The 22759-nt window shown below is 35.9% G+C and overlaps 1 long non-coding RNA gene across 1 annotated transcript in view; it reads right to left on the bottom strand.

The window, feature by feature from the left end:
- LOC122233408 overlaps positions 1–22280 on the bottom strand; it is a 107638-nt gene extending 85358 nt beyond the window's left edge. Inside the window, exon 1 of the long non-coding RNA XR_006210954.1 lies at positions 21889–22280. This is a non-coding gene — a long non-coding RNA (uncharacterized LOC122233408). The remainder of the gene's footprint in view (positions 1–21888) is intronic.
- Between the last annotated feature and the right edge of the window lie 479 nt (positions 22281–22759).

Raw genomic sequence — 22759 nt, 5'->3', positions numbered from 1 at the left:
TCCATAAAATACCTCTTTGTATTTTGTAATTCATTTTGAATTCATGTTATTAAAGATCATCGATAAGATTTTGTTTTCTTCTATCAAACAGTATGACAAATCTTTATATCCAAGTCTACTTTTGTGCCCTTCAAGAGTGTGTTAGAGTTTTCTTCATGTAAGAATCATTCCTTTCAAAAGGACTAATGTCTTTTTTATGTTTTATTACTCCCAAACCTGTAATTTAGAAAGCGTGTACATATATATAACCTGACATTAATACTTCCTCCTCTTTCCAATGGGCTAGCATACCTTTATAAAATGTCTTGATTTCTTCATTTCCTGCTGTCTTCTTTCTTTTTCATGCTTGCTTTGTCCTAACATATCATTGCCATTTGCTTTTAATTTATTGTATGTTTGAAGCAAGACCTTCCATCATTACCTATGTTAACTCCCCTCTGTGTTCCTTCTTCTTTTTTGAAAGACATCTTTATTTTATTTTTTTATTAATTTTTTAAAGACAGCTTTATTTTAAAATGAGGCTAAGCCATGTTTTAAGTCATATAAACTCCATTTTGGTGTTCTTAAGATACATACTCAACAGGTTAACTTGAAAATTTAGTATCTTAAAAAACATATAAATTGATTTTGTCCTCAAACAAAAATGTCTACATATTTTTCAGCCTACAAATAATACTTTTAAAAGTTAGGAAATGTGCAGTGGAAAATAAATTATGCTCACCTATTTTGTCTGTTTTTATTAGAGAATTTGGTTCTATTACTAAAAATTAGCAAATGTATTATAAAGTAAAAATATGGGATATAAGTAAAATTAAATTCTATTACATGGTTTTTTTTTTTGGAAAACAAATAGTACAAATCGTGAAATTAACTTGTATGTTTTCAGTATTGATTCCTTTTAGTTGTTCTGAGAAAATAAATATTGTTCTGGAGGCAAATCGTAGACAGAGGCAGTGCTTAAATCTTAATTGTTAAAGTAATTCATGAATATCTACATTTCCTAGTTCTCTGTAACAATGTATATGATATAATATTTCTGAGTCCTAGAGAACCTAAGGTATTCTAAAGCGACTGAGAATATGTATGTATGTATATATAGAAAATCCATCTTCTTATTTCAGAGTAAGGATTGTAACTCAAATCTCAATATTAGTTTAAAACATTTTTTCCTAAAACATACTTTCTGATTTGAATGTACTGCCTATTAATAGTGCTAATAGTTAATAGTGTCATGAGAAAACTTATGCACAAATAACAAATTATATAATAGTTTTTTGATGGGAAAATTTATATTTAGTCTTTCTAAAATCAGCTTAATTTCTTTATTTTAGCCAAACATGATTAATACAGTATTGTTTTCACTTTTTCATTAAAATTGAGATTTGAGGAAAGGCTGCCTTATACATTCATCACATTGTGGTGAATAAGGTAGGCAAACGACAACACTGAATGTTTAGAACTCGTATTAGTGAATATGATATTCTAGGCAGAAGGTGGGATTAACGTATAGAGACATTAATTTCTATTTTCCTAGAGGAGAGAAAGGAGCATATATGTTCAGGTGCCTTCAGGTTTGTGAAGGCATGGTATTTAATATACTTTGGCAATATTTTATTGGCCCAGGCAGTATTTCATATCTACCAAATCACTTTTTGTAAAAATCCCTTATATTGACTTAAAAAAAAAACTTTACTAATATATAACCATCATAGAATATAACTAAGAAATATAAAATTTAAAGAAAGCTCATAATTTACTCAGGGATCATCAATTTTTAACATTATTGTGTTCATCTTTTTAGACAAAGACATACATGCTTTTTGTCCCCTAAATAGGTTCATTTCATAAATACTGCTTTGTAGCTGTGTTTTAAACTTCTTTTCATGTATTCTTTCATCTGTGCTGTAGTTTCTATTTGTAGACCATTTAGATTATTCTTTCAATTGTCTCACATTATAAATATTGACATGAACAGGGGCACCTGAGTGACTCAGCTGGTTGAGCACTGGACTTCAGCTCAGGTCGTGATCTCACAGTTCATGAGTTCGAGCCCCACATCGGGCTCACTGCTGTCAGCCTGTCAGCGCAAAGCCAGCTTCCAATCCTCTGTCCCCCTCTCTCTGCCCCTCCCTAACTTGTGTTCTTCCCCAAATAAATAAGTATAACAAATAAATAAATATTGACAAGAACACCCTGTAGCTAAATCTTTATCAACTGTGCTATAGTTATAGTTGTCAAGGTTGCTAATATATCTCTATAGGCTTTATAGTATTGCTATTGTTAGTAGATTTCAAGAGGTGAAACGCTAGAGTCTAAAGTGTCAGTATTTGAGAATCCCTGGGATGCTTAACTGGTAGGCTTTCCTCCATTAATCTATTAATATATTAACTTAGTAAGGATAACTTATTAATGAAAGGCATCATATATTGAATTATATCATATAAGGCATAATGGCATATATGTCAGGGAAGCATCATATACACTATTTCCCACAAAAAACTATTCTGAAGGTGACACATGAGGTTCATTTTACTCAAAGAACTAAGATGGCTTACCATATTTTTCACATGCAGATGTCTGAAGAAAAATTAAGGAAAATTTTTACTGATATTTAAATATTCTTTCTCATATTGTAGAAAAGTGAATGGAAAAGAAATAGTCAAAGCAACGGGTCAGTTTTCTACAATCTTAACCAAGGCTGCTGGGTTTTTAAAGTAGTAGGTTAACAATAAAGCTCCTTCCCAAATGTGCTGTAGGAATTAAAACACAGTGAATGAATGGGTAAGCAGTTGTTGTGTTAATCTATGATCCTCTGAAATTTAATCTTTTAGTATATTTTTTTAAACTTTTGTGAAGTACTAAAGCATTCTCATTAGTGTCATTATTGTTATAGCTATACATCAGAAACTAAAATCATATGCTGATTGTGAATTGGTTTAAAAGATTCAGATCTAAAATCAAATTTATAATACAACAATAATTGAACAAAAAAAAAGAATTCTGGTATCTTCAGATTATGAAAATAAGATCATTTATACTGGAATAAACTGAATTCTGTCACACTGTGGGCAGTTCTTTGATGAATGACACATTTGCATTTTTAGATTAGTTTATCTGACGTGATTTTGGAGTTCTTTGAATTGACTTATAATGAGGAATTGGTTTAAACAATTGGAAATACAATCTTAACCACAAGTTACAACAACTTCCTACAGCTTTGAATAATGAGGAACGCTCTTGTTATTGATTAGCATGAGGGTTTGTTAACATTAGGGAAAGAAAAAGGTATAATTGGATTCACTTTAAAAAGAAAATTGCAAGGAGCTGGGAGGTACGTAGATTGTAATTGCTCTAATTCTGAAGAAATCTAAATTCTTCCAAATGCTTAGTAAAATGAAAGGTGGCTTCAATTTAATATGGAAAAATCCTATTATAACTATGTCTATTAATGCATAATAGACATATGAAAATAGCTTGTGACTCAACTGAACTTCTATATATAATGCATTTATGGTGTTCCTGTAAAATGCCAAGACCAAAAGCAGTCATCTACTACATAACTTGGGGACTGTTTTGTTATGCTCAATGTATGTAGGCATTATCATTTAGGATTACAATTTATTCAGAGTGGCTTATATTAGAATTAATTTTGATATCCAAATAAGCTATCCTCCACCTACCTTTTTGTTGGCCACAGGGATTATCTTATGCTATTTCAGCTGATGTTAGTCAACTTTTAAAGAACAATAGATTTTCTTTAACTTATCTCACAGGGCTTAAGTGATTTACCTACATCCTTTTAAGGGATACCAAGAATCCTAGTAATTTCATGGACAATTATGCCCTGTGACTAAGTCTTACTAAATTAGAATGAGTGAGTTTTCCAAAATTTAGTTGATATTGATAGGGATATTGAAACAACATTACATTTTTAAACTAATATGGTTAGTCATTAAAGATATAAGGCTGTCACTGCTCTAGGAACATGATTCTGAGAAAAGTTTTAAATATGGTTATTAAAAATGCAAAGGTAAAATAAAATTTTATATGGCAATTGGACTTACTGGAGTAATTACAAAACTATAATTAGACTTACTATCCTCTAAGAAGCCATCAAATAAGCTTTTGTGAATATTTTTTAAAAATATTTAAACAAAGGCACTTAAATCAAGATACCATTACATGATTTCCCTGTGAAAACAAGTAACCACATGAGAAATTCCACTCTAAAATTTCCTCCTAAGCCTTGAGAGTTATCCACTGAAGCAACAGCACAGTGTATGCTATGAAGGTCTGTGGTGACGAGCAGCTGAATCCATTTTCCTCTCGGGTATTGAAACCACATCCAAACCTCCAAACTCTTGGACCCAGGGACTTGGATGCACACTAAGGCTCCCCACTCACTGGGGCCAGGAGAAATTAAAAATAGTACAAAAATAAAGAAAAAAAAGATGTTCTTCACATAGAAGAGTTGCAACAATTTGTGTTTATCTGGATAACATTTTAACTGATGTTATTTTGAGAAATAAAATTGCAACATAATGTATGTATAATAAATATATTAGTATATGATAGATGGGCTTAGTTCAATTAATCATCTTTTGCTCTAAGACCTGTCATATTGCTGATATTCACTGTCCTAAATGACATGAAACCAATATCCTCTCCCTGCTTCCCCTCTATACAGCTCACAATAGCCTCTCCCACAGGAGCCTCCTACCTGAGCTGTTCTTTTAGCCTCTAACAAATTCTTCCCATGTCAACTCAACATTTAAAGGAAGTCAGGTCATTTATCTGTCCATTTATCATTCTGGTTTAAAACCTTTTAATGGTTTCCTATCATCCTTAATTTGGGGTTGCCAGATAAAATATAGGATAAGTGCTACATGGTAAGTAGAGGTATTTTATTATCATAGTACTTGTACTTGGTGAGATATTTTACAATAAAAGTTATTTGTTGCTTACCTGAAATTCCAATCTGCATATTTACTTGTAATATATCTGTATCTGACAGATTTGCTACCTCTGTCACCTTAGTTTAACTCATAAAGCAAATCCTTTTTGACTGAACTACAAACCTTGGTCACTCTGGGCCCTGCCTACCTTGGTTGCCATCATCATCCTGTATCAGTCACTGCCACACTCTTCTCTACCCCTTGTTTCACAAACTGCAGGGTGACCCATTGGAAGATTGTGAAATACCAACTTATGGTCTCTACCTGCATTAAAGACAGAAAAAAGAAAGTACAGTAGTCTTCCCGTTATTGGCAGTTTTGATTTTTGCAGTTTTAGTTACCTGAGGTTTCAGTTACCAGCAGTTAGTCACCATCCAGAAGCAGATAATCTCTCTGTCATATGGTCAGAAGGTCAGCAATAGCCAAAGTCTACATCACCATGACTATGTCATTTACCTCACGTTATCTCATTGTATAGGTGTCTTATCATGTGATGTCATCCCAAGAAGGGTGAGTACAGTACAGTAAAATATTTTGAGAAAGAAAGATATTTTGAGAAAGACCACTTTCACATAAGTTTTGTTTCAGTATATTGTTATAATTGTCCTATTTTATTATTAGTTATTGTTAGTTTCCTACTGTGCCTAATTTATAAATAAGATTAATATATACACACATAATTATATGTGTGTATATATATGTGTATATATATATAATTATATGTGTATATATATGTGTATACATATACATATATATGTGTATATATATGTGTATACATATATATATGTATACACATATATATACACATACACACACACACACACACACACACACACACACACACACACACACATAGTATACGTTAAGATTCGGTACTGTCTGGCTCTTCAGACATCCACTGCGGGCCTTGGAATATATCCCCCAGGATAAGTGCATGTGTGTGTGTGGCGGGGAGACTACTGTAACTGAAACAGAGATCAGTAAGGGAAAATGTTGCACAAAACTCTTAAGTTACATACGTATGCATGTTTGTCCCTGTCTGGCTGTGTACTAGATGGCCATATAAAATTAGTTTCACTATGGGTCAGAGTCAAGTATTTTGAAAGCCACTTCCTAGCCACATTGCCATTCATTCATTTCCTCAAACCTGAAAGTGCAACCACTTTCCTGCCTCATGGCCTTTGCAAGTGCTACTTCCTGTGCCTAGTATAATTAATTATCTTCACAATACCTTATTCCTTTTATGTATCTGGCTTCTTGTCATTCTTTGGTTCTAAACCTAGGTGGCGCTTTATAAAGAGGCTTATAGCAGTGGCATCTGTTGGATATGGAGAGCCTGCCTGGCCTTCCTCTAATGATCTGGGGCAGACTAATATGAATGGTAACTCTGTATCTTTCTCCACTACCCCACCTCTCCACCTTTCTCTGCCCCCATCTCTGTCTCTGTCTCTGTCTCTCTCTCTCCCTCCCTCCCCCTGTCTCTCTCTCTCTCTCTCTCACACACACACACACACACACACACACACACACACACACACAATTTTATTTGAATTTACTATTAAAGTTGGTACTTTTCTGAGCTGGTTCTATATAATATGTATAGCATGTAATGCCCCTTTTTTTGAGGTATATTTCAGTATCTCTGTTAAACACAGTCACAAATAATGAAATCTAAGAATTGAAACCAGCTTCCTTAATTATTTTGGTGGATCTATTTACCTATTTATTGCAGTGTATAAGTACCTGATTATTGGAAAGTGACCTTCTGTGGAGTGTTCTGTTTTTAATCCACAAGAGGGATTCACATCTCTTAAAGTGAAATAATTTGTAGAAATCTGTTTTGAGGATCAGAGAAAAACTCCTCTTGAATATGCTTACGTGGACTAACAGCACTGATTTGATTCTAAGTGATACTTATAAAAGCCTTTGCATAATGTCACTCTTCTCCATTTATACAGATTTCTAAAAAATGAGCATGCTTGTCTTCCAGCTACTAACAACAGATGTGCTTAGCATAAAATATCAGAAGTAGATTTTGCAGACTGTAGCTAAGATCTAGTAAAATTGGAATGAAAATTGGCCTTCAAGGGAGCTGTCTGCTATTTTCTTCTGCAAACCTGTTTCTTATTTTCCTTAGAAGTGAGGGGGGAAAGGATGAGCTCTCAGTCAGGCTTCTGCCTGAGCACTGCCTCTGCTCAGCGTCTTTTTCAAGAATTTGTACACAAAAGTTCAAATTGGTCCTTGTCTTAGAGACCTTCAACAAAAGGTTTTTAAAAAGAGTAATCTCTTATGTCACTTTTATCTGAAGAAGTTTTAAAATTGAATTGCCTTTGTCATAGAGACTTATCAATCACTAAGCATCCCTTTTAAACTTTTTTTCTAAAAATTGCTCTGAATTTAAGTAGGAACAATAAGGTAAACTGAAAAGCATATGAGATTGCCTCTTTTAATTTATGACAAAGAAAGCAACTGCACATGCTTCTTTAATATTTATAAGCATTTTTTCTAAAATATTATATTCTATAGCACATCAATTTTCCTTTTCATTGTGAGAGATTTTCAAGTTCCTAAGAGCAATATTTGAATTTACCCCAATGTTCTGGTATATTATATTTGTGTTAATAATTTTGGAAATACACCAGTTATTAGCTTATATTTCTATAGCATTTAGCTATAGAATGCTTAAACTTATTCTACTAAATCCTGAGATATTATTTTTCTCAAAGCTTGGTTATATGTCTTGTTTGTGAAATTTTAACAAATTAAACTCAATTTTTAAACTAGGTTTTCTTTAAATCTCTCCAAGATTTGGTATCTTTTCCATTCACTTTTTTAGTTGACTTTATTCAACTGTGATTTGATACAATAAGTTATTAAATCTATTAATCATCAGAAAGCATTGTGTAGACATTTTACAAGCAGATAAAAATAATCTTAAGGTCTTTTCTTATAGAATTACAAGTCTTTATTTCAAGTAAGAATAATGACATTTTGTCTACTTATTTAGATTCATCATACCATACATTTCTGGAAATACTATGCAGCTGAAATACCATGCAGAGAAATTGACCATACCAGTGTGTACCCCATTTTTGTGGAACTGATTAGTTTTGTAATACTTGCATGATGACAAACCATAAGTTTGTTCCGCATTAATGCACAAATAAAATTTATTCTTTGATTTGCTACTGCAGAATGCATTTCCAAAACTAGTCACTATTTGAGAAATTGTTTCTGACTTGTGGTTGGCCAGAAGTCTTGATTGCAGAACAACCCCATTCCTGAACGTAGGGCACCAGGCAGCTGTTGTTTTTTCTCAGAACCTGACAGTTGCTGTAGTTTAAAGCCAAGTCTTGATGCTTCGCTAAATTAGTTTTCCCCTTCTCCCATGTATAGTCACTGCTGTTTTAAAACAATTGAGCATCTAGCTCACTCTTTTCTTGCAGGAGCACACCAGTGAAATTGCGATAGTGACTGAAAGTTCAAAAGACTGTAAAACTTTTGGTGATCCTGAATTCACATTTTAATATAAAAATTCTTAAAAAAGGAAAGTTGTAAAGAAACTGATATCGAAGCCATACAGTATGTTTCGGTTATGTTTAAATTGTAAGAGTTCATCTATAATTTTTATAGTCCCCAGTACTTGATCCAGGCTGTGTGCCATGCAACACTTTGAGAGTCTTCTAGATGTGATGTTCATCATGTTGGCTTTTCTCTAGCTCTTCTTCATGTGCTATGTAAGTAACAAAGTTCAGTAGTAAGTAGCTGTAGTGATAAATTTGCGTGGCAGGGCTTTCCTGGAATGTACTGAAATGTGTTCCTCAGTATGTCCAGTGTTACAATTCAAAACACTGGGAATTCTGCAAAGCCTCCAGAAGGGTCATGCACACTGGGATTTTAATTCTAATATTTTGGCTTATGCCTGTAATAAGATGAATTGGGACTGTATCAAGATGTCAGGAAGCATATGCAACCAGCATCTGTAGATCAATTGTCATTTCATGCTTATGGTTGAATGGAACAAATTTAAATGTATGGAATTTGGCTTCGCTCTACTAGCTTTGCAAAGGACACTGGCTGGTTGATATAACCACGGTGGCCATGAGAATGTGCCTCTCCAATCTCCAGCTGCTTAAGACACTTAAGGGAGCTTAAGTGTCCAAGGGCCTGGAAGTTGCACTCTGAAATTCATATTGCTGCTTATGCCAACGGGCTTCCCTTCTGCTGCTCTCTGGCCATGACTGAGCAAGGCAGGGGTCCTGAAGTGAGCATGTTCCTGGGAGATGCAGGACTCCTCTGATGAGTAATTTTGGCTTAAGGATTCACAGGCTGCCTTGCCTAACTTTTCTGAGAACTGCACAGCAGTCTGAGATGCCACCACAGTAACTCCCTCCCTCCCTCACTTACTCAAACCTTTCTTCCTTCCAAATTTTCCACTCTTTTTCCAGCAGCCAGACTTTTATCATGGCCTAGTGACTCTGCACGTTTCCCCTACTGCCTTCTCTATTTTCTCTCACAGGCTTTTGCCGTTGGAGATTTCTTTCTCGTGTCATCCTGATTTGGTGTCTGCTCTTCAGAGGACCTGGGCCAACACGAAAACCAATCTTACACTGTGAAGTCTCAAAGAATTCTCTCCATGAACATGTAGATCTATTAATTTGCTGTTATAATTGAGTGCAAGCTTGCTACAAAATATCCAAGGAAATCAGAAATAATTTCACAAGCAAATTCAAATAATGTGGTGAGTAGACAAGCTACAAATTATAAGCTAAAAGAAGTGCTTTCTACACTTCCATATCTAAAGATATAGCAAAAAAAAAAAAATACAGGGCTTACTTTCATATCACATAAATTAACAATAGCAATAAATGAATTAATGCTTTAAAAGATATACTTGCAGAGTGATTGGAATTTGCATGTAATCCATAAGGGTTAAATATTAGCTTACTTTATTAATGAGGCTTTATATGTACTTCTAATTCTAAATCAGGGTTTTAATGTGAAGACATGTTTTTATTTTCATACTAGAAATCTAGACTATCATTCGACTATAAATCCCTCATTAGTCTAGATCCCCTTGAGGAGACTATGATCATTTTGTATTTCAAGTACCAATGAAGGCCAAATTCAGAGGGAGTAATCAGGTAGTCTTCTCTGCCTCATGGCCATTTGATTCAGAGACAGCTAGTAGCATCTTCAGCATCAGGGGAGAAGCTATATTTATCTAACCTAGTGGTGGCCTGATTCTCTTTGCAAGTGATTTGTTTATCCATAGGCCAGAGTTGGGAGGAATAATTTCCTGGGGAGAGTACTTCTGGGCAAAGTGTTATTTAGTTCAAAAAGAGAAAACGGCCTTTTCTCTGGATGTTGTTATGTCGTTGGGACTCCTAGTACTATCTTTGCTTCCTTTCTACTTGCCTGATAATGTAGTTAACAGAAGACGGGACCATAAGACAAAGAGAGCCCTAACCTATCTTCAGAAACAGTTTTCATCTTTGAAAACCAAAACCTTGCTGACCTTTTAACGTCCATTTACTCTGCTACCTTTTTGAGTATTTGATAAGGGTGGCCAAACTTCTTGAAACTCTGGTCTTCCATGATTTATGGGACTCCAGCCTCTCCTTTTTTGCTCTAACTCATCCTAACACTTTTTAAAACCGCCCTTTCTTGGGGCAGCTGGGCAGCTCAGTCAGTTAAGCGTTCGACTGCAGCTCAGGTCACGATCTCTCAGTTCGTGGGTTTGAACCTTGCATCGAGCTCTTTGCTGACACCTCAGAGCCTGGAGCCTGCTTCAGATTCTGTGTCTTCCTTGCTCTCTGACTCTCCCCCACTCACACTCTGTCTCTCTCTGACAAACGAATAAACTTCAAAAAGAATTTTAAAAAAATCAACTTTTTTCAACTTTGTGTCTTCTTTGCATGTAAGGTGTTACCTATGGATACCTTGCATTTCCATGCCAGAAATTTAAACAGATTCAGAAAATCAAAATTATTTCTGGGGAGTCCCCCCCAAAACTCCTTTCACCACCACCCCTTGCTAGGGAAATAAAAGATTCCTTTCAATTCATTCCATCATTAAAGTTGGGATATGTTTTGCAATATTGTGATTTAAAAATAAGAAATATATATTTGGCCATTCAAAATACCAAAATATATCTCTCATATATATTTAGCCTTCATCCATGGGTTGCCAAACCTGTGGAATTTCCTGAGTGATGAGAGCAATGGGAGCATCTTTTGTTATCATATTTGGTCTCTTGTCTTCAGTTCCTAAAACAGCTTTGGAGCCATAAAGGTAAAATGGATGTCCTTTTATTCCTAACAAGCCCCAAGCCACCACAACTAGGTTTATGTTAATAAGGTGACTTTTTGAAAGCACAGAAGGTGGGGGCTGGTTTCCAGGGAAACCAACCACAAATAGATGGTTAGAAATTTTGTCTCACCCCTGATTTCCAAGGAGGGGAGAGAGGCTAAAGGTTTGAAACAATTACCAATGACCAATGAGTTAATCAATTATGCTCATTTAATAAAGCCTCCATAAAAGCTCCAAATGCCAGGGTTCAGAGAGCTTCTGGGTTGGTGAACAGGTGAAGATGCAGGGATGATGGTGTACTTGAAGAGAGCAGGGAAGCTCCATGCCCTTTCCCCATATCTTGCCCTAAGCATCTCTATCTGGCTGTTCTTGAGTTAAATCCTTTCATAATAAACCAGTGAGGCAATTACTAGTAAGTAAAGTGTTTCCCTGAGTTCTGTGAGCGTCTTTAGCAAATTAATGGAGGCTGACGAGGAGACTGTGCAAGCCTATGATTTATAGCCAGCTGGTTAGAAATACAGGTGACAACTTGGACTACGACTGGCACCTGAAGTTAGGGTGGGGGGCATCTCGTAGGACTGAACCTTAACCTGTGGAATCTGATGCCAGGTAGATAGTGTCAGAATTGAGTTGAATACTAAGACGCCCAACTGCTGTCACAGCATTGCTTGGTTGTGTGGGGGAAAAATGTTCCCTAAAACATTGGAATTGTGATCAGGACACATTTATGTTTTTATAATAGCATATATCAGTTCTCTATTGAGGTGTGTGTGTAATCTTCAATCTTTTATCCTAGTACTTTACATAGTTTTTTTTTTTTTTTTAAGGTTTATTCATTTCTCAGAGACAGACAGAGAGTGAGTGGGGGAGGGGCAGAGAGAGAGAGAGAGAGAGAGAGAGAGAGGGAGGGAGACACAGAATCTGAAACAGGCTTCCGGCTTTGAGCTGTCAGCACAGATCCCGATGCGGGGCTCGAACTCATGGACCGCAAGATCATGACCTGAGCTGAAGTCGGACGCTTAACCGACTGAGCCACCCAGGTGCCCCTAGACAGTTTTTAATCTAGCATGTTTTAGCATGAAAGAAATATTCAATTAAATATCATTTCAAGTGAATTTAAATCAAATGATTCTCTTAAGGCAAACTCCTATTTCTATGTGCCTTGTTCGATATGTAAATATTCTACCTCTTCCAGTGTGTAATCTGATTTATCAGTATCCAGTAGTTAGACATAGTCCCTATAGAATAAATATAAAAGCAAATGACTCACATCACTTCCATTGTATAAAGTGTTAATTTTATTACTCAATTATTTTTTCTCTTTCCATGTTTAATTATTAGATTAGCTGGAGGTGGAGTAGGAAACAAGAATCCAGGGATACAAGCCTAAATGCATTAAAGGCTTATTTAAACATTTGTCCTACTATTTCTTGATTGAAGGATTTAAAATTACCAGGGAAGAGCAGAAATAGTCATTACCATGTGAACTAGGACTAGAGTCAAGATACTATAAAATTCAGTCTTTATTTAATAGGGTTGACCCTTTACATGGCAAAATTCCTGCTTTTGATTAAGAACTAATTCAAGGGTTATTCAGAGATAATTATGTAAGACCTGGAGATTTCTCCTGTGTATGTCCTCCTGGGATGCAGGTGCTTGAAGCAAAATCTTGAAAGAAATAATAGAAATACAATTCTCATAAGATACCTCAGAATCATAAAAGACAGAATTCTATTAAGAAGGAATTAGAAAATGTGTAAATTTCTTTACATCTGTACGTACTTTAAAAATCCTCCTTTAGTCATAAAATAAAAAGCTGACTCTCTAGAAAGGCAAAAGATATATTATAGAATATTTTGAGTCTATAACAGTCTATAATGCAATGAGACCTATGAAATTTATCAAGATTTTGCAAAATGAGAAAACATACTTTCTTGGAAGTTTACAATTATTTATAGTATAGTACCATGTGGTTTATAGATGTGATCTTGAAGATGTTGTAAACAAGTTCCTAATTTGTCAAAGACAGACACTGTTTGCAAAGGGGCAATTTACAATGCTTATTCAGTCCTGGTGTAGGATATGATGACCTGGTCTTCTGCATCATTAGGACAAATTCTTGGCACAGTTCAATAATACCAAGTTGATCAAACTTGAGAAGGCTACTTCATGTTGATTAAAATCAAAAGCGACATATATAAGCTAAAACGCCAATATATTTTCTTATGATAGAAATATAACTGTCATAGCACATTTCCTTTAGGCAAACTACATGAGGAGACCATTATCAGAAGATTGCTGGTTGACAATAGAAACGGAACTGGTGTCTGAGAGGTGGGAATAGAACAGAGGGGTAGTTATATGCCCACAGGCATATGCCCACAGGCTAAAATAGACAGATGTATCCATTTTCTCAATAGATTCACGTGCTCATTCCAAAGAGGGGCTAAACTTTTGATTCAGGGCAATCTCTTCCTTGTATAATGATGAATGGCTGCTGCCAAAACTCATCTTTTTTTTTTTTTTTTTTCTTTACATTTCTGACAAAATCCATTTCATGGGGCACATTTTTTCTTCAGCCATGTTAATTTTTTAATCTCTTTGCCATCAGATTCTTCTTGCTTGCAAGTGATTCTATGTTCATATAATAATATCTCTGGCCTTACTATAGTGTGTCGAATTTAGAGTTGAAATCTTGTTTTCTTATTTCCTATTTCTCGGTGGGCCTTTTCTTGCCCTTCCACACACTGGCTAAAATACCCACTGAAAGCATAAAATTAGATTTACAGAAACACACATAATATTTTCTTCTCATTAAAGTCATTTTGCACATTCCCACTATTGTAAACTATTTTTACTACCATCGTTTATAGAACAATGATGATTAATGAGATAGCATTTCAAAAATATCCCCAGTATCTGTTTTAAATAGCGACATTTATATGGAGATGTGGAAAATCTGTATATTATCTGAGGCTTGCATAACATTCAAACTGCTACTGCCTACATAACAAAAGTACTCAGTGACATTTATAAGCTGATTCTGTATGTGGCAGTTATGGGGTTGATTAAAAATAACTTTTTAATCTTTAATGAAAGATTAAAGAAAATTTTAAAGTGAAGATTTTATGTGAATTAAAAAATAAATTGTATTGGATTACCTTGTATTTGAATGAATTGATAAGCAGTTTAATAATTTTGAAGCACATTTCTGAATACAAATCAAGCAAGGTAAAACAGTAAAAAGTACAAGGTGGTTGATGAGAGAGATAAGATGCTATTTTAGATATAATTATGAGGGCAGCCTGGCATTGAGGCAGAACATAAATGAAGTAAGAGAGGTATCCTCTGTCCTCCTGAAAAACTGACAGCAGTGTGTCTCAGATAGAGGTAATTACAAGAGTAAGACTCTAAGACCACCTACACTTGAGCTTTTTATAAAGACCTTTAAGTCTGGCCATGACTACATTATTCTACATATCGAAGATCTCAGATTGCGATGCAATCTAAAAATAAATGACTCAGAAAATTTTGGGGGAAAAACCTTTTAGTGCTAAAATGCAAGAGAACGTAGAATCCAGTCTCATTGTCCTATCACTTAAGGAACATGCATGTAACATATCTAGTATTAGTTATGCCAATTCTAAGTGGTATATTTGAAGAGAATGCCAACCTGGATGTGGGAAGGTGGTAATGCTATATAAGGACACAAGAGTATCCTTATATAGTATTATAAAACATTAAAATGAGTATAAACCAGCCTAGGGCTTGGTGTAAATTCTTTTACTTATTATTAAGAGACTGTTATTTTTGCTTGAACAATTGAGATGCATGAGAAAATAGAACTATCAATAGGGTGAAAAAATGATGGTTGACCAACTGCTAATCCTTAACCAAACATGGTTTGTAGGTCTTAAAAATCTGTCAAGAAAGATATTTTCCTGATATTTCCCACCTTTATGGAATCTTCTCCTGTGCTATAGCCTACGTGAACTCAATAAGTACCTGTAGCCTACTAAAACATGCCAAAGCAAGCCCTCTCTGACTTCCTGTCTTCTAAAGTTACAGAGATTTAGCCAGTTAGGCCTTCATGGAGTGAAGTGTGGAGGGTAGAGTGGAGTGTTTGTCTACTTCCATTATGTAACATAGTGTGTTTTAATGCTGTTTTGATTCAGTTTTGAGCCTTCTTGAGCAGCTAAATGAGCACTGAACCCTTCTCTAATGTGGCTTTCACACTTCAGGCCACTATGCACAGGCCCTCATTGATTCAAGGCTAGTACCAGAAAACTAGAGGCAATCCCCTGTCTCTCCCCCCTCCCCCCCTTGAATATGCAAGATAATTCAAATTAGCCACTCCACAGAAAGCCCAGGAAACACAGTTAACCCCACCCTTCTTGCCATACATATACTGATCCCTGTGGCTCCAGCTTGCTGTTATCCAGTCCCCAGGAGCAACCCCCATCGTGACTCCATGCTGCAGCCTTCTTTCAGAGCTGTAAGTAACAAAGACTTCTGCCTTTCATCTGAGTGTCACTGCATTGTGTATTTCCATGAGAACAATTTTTAAATGTTATAAAACACATAGCCAGTAGATCACTCTCTAGTCCCTATCAAGAAAACAGGACGAATCCCTAGCTTCTAAGCACACTAGGTGACATCTTTCAACCAGATGGAGTCTTTCTAGGGAGTTTCCCACTTCCTGTTTTTACATTTCATTAATCGTTCTTACAAACAGAACCAACTTGCGATCACTTGAGACTGCATCACATGAAAATGCCAATATTCAATATTACTTGATTTACCAAAATGGCAATTTCATCAACCTGATTATATATACCTTCTTATATAACACACACCACGTGAAGCATCTAGAGGTAGCAGGCTTCATTCCTCATCTCCCCATGCATCTATACTCGTCCCTACCCTTCTTCAGTCAAATAGGACTTGGTGAACTGATTGATTATAGTGGTAACCATAGATTGGTTAGACTCTTCTGTAACCAGCAATCTCGCCATAGCTCAAAAATAACAGCTGTGTGCTGCTGGCTCTTTGCAGTAAGCAAGCACAAGAGGATGTGCACTGCTAGTTGGACCTGGTAACCAGGCCTCTGCCCATATTAGCCTATTTCTTTAAACCATCTACTGGGAAGGATAATTTAGGATAAAATCTTCTCTCTTCACACATGTCTGTTACTGGTTTTCACCCAGAGACTTGAATTTCATTCCTGATAAAACAACCACACTGGAGGTTAACCAAGGTTTAGTGAATTAAAAAACAAAAACTAAAAACAAAAACCAGCAAGATTTAGGAAGGAATTTATATGGTAGAGGTCATGTATTCTCATTGAATCTCTAAGACAGAAACATAGGACAGGTTAACATGAGCAGTAGCATGGGGCTAAGAACATCTTGAGTTTTTGGAAAAATTAGCAAAGGCAAATTTAATCTTTTGATATGAAATCTGGACTGTGATGGTTGGATAGGGAAGGGAGGCAGTTTAGGACTCTATTTAAGCTGTAAGCCAAAACAAATGAACCAGCAATTCATGTGTTATCAAAGAACATTGCGTCGCAGATAATCACATGCTAGCTTTCATTTTATTATTTTACGATTTTTATTTTTAAAGTTTATTTATTTTGAGAGAGGGAGAAAGAAAGAGAGACAGAATGAAGGAGGGGCAAAGAGAGAGGGAGAGAGAATCCCAAGCAGGCTCCGGACTGTCAGCGCAGAGCCCAACATGGGGCTCAATCCCACGAACCCAGAGATATGACCTGAGCTGAAATCAAGAGTCTGCAGCTTAACCGAATGAGCCACCCAGACACCCCGCTGGCTTTCATTTTAATAAAGAAGTACCTTGATTCCAAGTTTTCTCTGTATTTGTATTCCTTAATTCCCTTGGGAAGTTTAGATGATTTGAAGGGCAAGATTTAGGAAGCTTGGGGAACTGGATAAAATCTTATTATTATAGCTCCAAAACCGTTCCTGTTATCTCTAAGAAAATCTTAATGAAACAATAAGAAAACATAATGGACTAAGGAAATTGATTGACTTCAAGGACAAAGAAAGGACCTTCAGAAAATTCAGAAACTATAATATATGAATGAGTGGGAGCAGAAGAAGAGAAGGAGAAAAGATGTTTAATGTGAATAGAGACTATAAACGCATACACACACACACCCCCTTCTGTATTCCAGAGAAACGCATATGATCGCATTCAATTATTTCTAACAAATCAATTTCAATGATCATCTATCTAGCAAGTAATTTTATCTCTGAAAATTCTGCTCCTATTCCTTTTCTTTAGCCAAAATGCACAGGAGACAGAGTACTCACTCAAGTTTTCCTTAGGTAATCACTTAGGTAACCCATTTCTTCTGGAACATCCTATTCTCACCAAGGTCCCTCTCTGACACCCTGAGAAATTATAGGGGTGACTTTGATAAATTCCTTACAACAGCAATCAGAGTCTATCATAAGAGACTAGCTCGGAAGGTATATTCCCTATGTAATCAATTGCAAGAAAGGCAAATGAAAAAGTCACAGGTGATTTCACATGTGCAAATATGAGCATTATATATGACAGAAAGGTAAAGAAGGATTACTCCTTTTTCAGCTACAGGTTTTCACTCTTTCCTCTGTAATGAATAATGGGGATAAAAGTCAGATTGTAAGAGATTAAAACTGTAAAGCATGACTATGGGAAATTTGGCACTAAGTGAAAGGAAATATTTTTGGATTTTATTTATTTGCATACATGTGTGTGCATGTACACATACAGACACAATCATTTTGTTATTCATGACATAAGGGGTTTATTTGTTAATGGGATAGTATAAGAATCAGAGGGTATGGGGGTGCCTGGGTGGCTCAGTTGATTAAGCTTCTGACTCTTGCTTTCAGCTCAGGCCATGATTTCACAGTTTCCGTGCTGATAGCATGGAGTCTGCTTGGGATTCTCTCTGTCTGCCCCTCCCCTGCATTTGCTCACTCTCTCTCTCGCTCTGAAAATAATCTTAAAAAATTAAAAAAAAAATTAAAGAAAGAAGAAGAGGGCATGAACATGCTACATTGCAAAAAGGTTAAATTAGGGAAGAAGATGAGACCAACTGTGGGACCACGGGTGGGAAGCTCATCCTGGGAAATGAGGTTAAAAACTTCTAGTTCAGAGCCATGGAATGAAAAGGAGAAAGGATCCCTTCAGAAACCTATACTGATTGTAAGTTAAATGATTGTTCTTGTAATTCTTTTCCCAGGTATCCTGTTCATGAGTTTCCTGGCCTATAGATGATTTGCCCTGTGCTTCCCATGTCCCACTGTCTTGTGCAGAGCTGAAGTACTAAAAACGTTGCAGGATTCTTAAACCAACCGAATGTGGGTCACTAGGACTTGAAATCCCTAAACTTTTATACTGTGGCCAAGTTTTCACTCTATGGATCAAACTACATTCTTAAAAAAACCTTACTGAGTTGGATGTGGTTTCAACAAATAAACAGTGCAGTCTTCACACATAATTCCCTTACTTGAAACAACCCAGTGATTCTTCATGGTCTTTAAGAGAACTTGGTGAGCTTGGTATAATCGTGAGTTTGGTGTAGAAGCTTTCTTCCCCTCCAAGTTTACATGCTATGCTTCCCCTCTTGAACTTCATTTTTCAGCCCTCACGTACAATTTGTGTTTCCTTAACAGAACACCTCTTGCATATGCACTTATCATGGCCTTTTCTTTCCCTTTCCCTCCACTTCTATATTCCAAATAAGCCTAGTTTTCTAGGCACAACACTTTTGAAGGATTCATTACCCGCTAATCCAAGTCTCAGGCAAGGTATTTATTTCTTTCAGGAAACCTCACCTAAATTTCATTCCCATGACTTTCTCTGATTCATGCTTTCTCAGCACAGATTATAGTCTATTTTAATGTTATAGTTCCTTGTCTGTTAACTTGCTAACCAGAGAGTATGCTCCTTGAGAACACATTCTGGTTCATTTGTTTTTTTATAACAAGGCCTTAACTATGTCTGGCACATAATGAACAGTCAATAAATACTTCTTATGTATGAGATCTAAGCTTTTATTTTTGAAATGGTAACTCAAGGAGGGAGGACTGTATTTCTTAGTTCCTGTTTTTAATAAGTTTATATAAAGTAGGTTGGATACGAGTGATGGATGTTTGTATTTAGAGATATATTTGGTAGACTTCAGAATGCAAATAAAAAACATCAGTGATTTAAATTAAAATACAATAATTAAGGCAGTAAAAGTTCATTTTTCTGGTATAGGCAAACAAATTTCTCAAGATGATTTTTTTAACCTCATAGATAACATTAAATTACATGATAACCAGTTAGATATTAATCTTTAGAAAATTAGTGCCTAATATGAAATGCTTGTTTATTTAAAAAAAACTGTTAATTAATGTGAAATGATTAGAAAATCTTCATACAGAGGTATAAAGATATAGAATATGTGTAGATGTTAAGTTTATAATGAGCCATATTAGTAAACTGATATTTTACAGGACCATATTTATTTCAAAGCAGTACTAAATAATGTATCCACTTTTTATCTTTATTTATTCACATGCCTTCCACATCTTTAAAAAACTGGGGGTTCTATGTCTCAATTCAAGAGAAATTATTGGGACCCCGTACTTGGAAATCACATCTTGAGTAAGGCATTTTCCAAGGAACATAACAATTCCCACCCCCCCCAGGACAACTTTGCATTTTCTTTGGGTATCAGTTTACTTTCAATCCTTCAACTGCAATATAAGGTCATTTTGCAGAAAGGCAAATATCAGTAATTTTTTTTTTTTCTTACCAGCTTTTTACCTATTAATCAAAAGCAGTGAACTAGTTCACCTCTCATGAAGGAAAGAAAACCAGAACTTTTAAAATAATAATTAAAACAAAAAATTCTATGTTTAGCTACAGATATACAACACATTATTTGTAATCATGAAAATATTATACTTTCATGTTAGCCTAAAGCAACATCTGTCTTCTCTAACTATTTGAAAACTTATATGATAAAATGCCTAAATATGTTTTTAATTACATATATTGTATTTGGCAAAGATTAACGTTTTTACCTTTTGGAGACTGAAATATAAAATCTCCAAATAATATAAATGTATTTAGAATTAAGTTATAATCTTCAAAATAACGCACATGCATATACACAAAACACATCATAAGTTTTGGTACAGAGAAGATGTACTGTTTTTCTGAATTCGTAAAAATTTTCTATTTAATATCTATTTAAAACAATTTTAAAATAATTGAAACTAGTCAGAAGGATATTACTTCTTTATTAATTAAAAGAATAAAACACATTCTACCCTGTTGTTAATTAAGATTCACCATTCAAATTATACCTAAATAGGAATTGCTTCTGCTAAGTTGATGCAAGTTTAGAAAAATTCAATCAATAACCCATTATTTGAATTAAATCACTTAAATTTATTTAGAAGTAAAATTGAGAGATAAATTAATTCAGGCTATTTATAAAACAGTGAGATTTTCTTTGTATTTTTTCTCAAATGCTGTCAAAAAAGTTAAATGCTTCTTCCAACATATTTCTATAGAGTTTACTCATAGATTAATTGATTCTAATTTGGATAAGTTCCATTTAATTGAAGTTCATTCAAAGTTGAAATTGCATTTGAGAATTCAAAAGTTGTTCTTAATTTAAAAAATTTAACCTTTTTATTTTGAAAAATTTCAAAAGCAGGTTAAAATAAAAAATACAGTGTAACGAACCCTTAATTACCGCATTCACACGTTATCACAAATAGCAATTCATGACCAATTCAAATATATCCTTCCCTACTCCTCCTTGTTCTTGATTTTGATAAATTCCAGACATTATATCATTTTACTTCATTTCAAGAAGTATCTGAAAAGATACTCTTATTTTTCCAAAATAAAATCATAATACTGTTATCATACCCAAAATAAGAGTATCAGTATTCTATAAATATCACTAAATATCCACCAAGTTTTCCTGAATTTCTAATTACTTTTTATAGTTTGCATGAGTCAGAATACAATTAATATCCCCTCTTAAAAACAAGACAACAGGCCCTAAATGGAGTCACATGTTAAGTCCCACATTACCCAATGAAGACTTAATTACAGTTTCAGCTCTCCCAGAAATGGAATCTTTTTTTTTTTTTTTTTTTTTTTTTTTGAGAGAGTGAGGGAGCAAGAGCGAGAGAGCAAGCGGGGGAGGGGCAGAAAGAGAAGAGGACAGAGGATCTGAAGCAGGTTCGATGCTGACAGCAGAGTCCTATGAGGGGCTCACCAACCCTGAGGTCATGACCTGAGCCGAAGACCAAAGTTTAATACCCAGAATGGAATCTTAATCCAGTCATAAACTGATCAGCATTAAATAGGTGATCTGCCTGATGACTGCCATCCTCTAAACAAAAGTGGCCTTGCAATAATCAACCTGCTTTTTTTGCCTTGCTTAACTTTCTTGTTCCCGCTCCGTCCCGCCTATTAAATTCTTTTATTTTGTACTGCTCCTTGGAACTCTCTTCTGTATGCTGGATTGGCTGCCTCCTGAGCCAAATAGATTTTTGCACAGATAAAATGTTAAGCGCTTTACTATGCCTCAATTTACCTTTCCACAGTCCTGGTGTCAGAAAAGGGAACGGAAGGAGACCTCTGATAGCTCCCAGGAGCGATGAGCAACCAGGTGTAGGTACCTGTCGATCTGGGCCTCACCACTTTCTCGCGGCCTCTGAACGTGGTGGAAAAGTCCTTTTCAGATCCTGGCTCCACAGCTTTGGCTATGAACTTTCAGACTTTCTTTTTCCAGACCGGTTCTGGAAAACTGCTGGAGTTGTAGTGGTTCCAACTGAGAATCCAGACTGGCTCAGGGAACAGACTGGTTACGACTCGGAGCCTGGTCTGGGTCCAGGACTGAGTCCGAAGTCGGACTGGGTCTGGGGTCCGACTGGGTCTGACTCGGACGCCAGACTGGTTCTGAGGACGGAGCGCTTCCTGCTTAGATCCCAGACTACGTCCGGGAATGGACTGGTTCCCAATTAGAACCCGGACTGGTTCCAGGGACGGACTGGGTCCGAGGACCAAGTGGTTCCCGCTTAGATTCCGGACTGCGTCCGGGAACGGACTGGGTCCTCCTTAGAGCCCGGAGTGGATCCGGGGACGGACTGGGTCCAACTTGGAACTTAACCGGTTCACAGAAGGGACTGGGTCTGGCTTAAAACCCAGACTGCCTCTGGGGATTGAATGGGTCCAAGTTGGAGCCTGGACTGAGTTGGGGAAGCGACTGGGTCTGACTAATCTAGACTGGGTCCAGTGTGAGGCCTCAGGTAAGTAAAATTTGTTTTTCGTCTGAAAAAATAGGTCAAACTTAGAAAGACAATCTTGAATTATAGTGGCCACAGTGGTGAACTTTGAACCTAGATACGCTTATCCATTTACAAGACGCCTTAAAAGGGGTGTCAGCCAAGCATCCATTACAGAGG

Source organism: Panthera tigris, chromosome A2 (assembly GCF_018350195.1).
Source record: "Panthera tigris isolate Pti1 chromosome A2, P.tigris_Pti1_mat1.1, whole genome shotgun sequence".
NCBI classification, from domain to species: Eukaryota; Metazoa; Chordata; class Mammalia; order Carnivora; family Felidae; genus Panthera; species Panthera tigris.
This window is presented reverse-complemented; position numbering and strand designations above follow the sequence as displayed.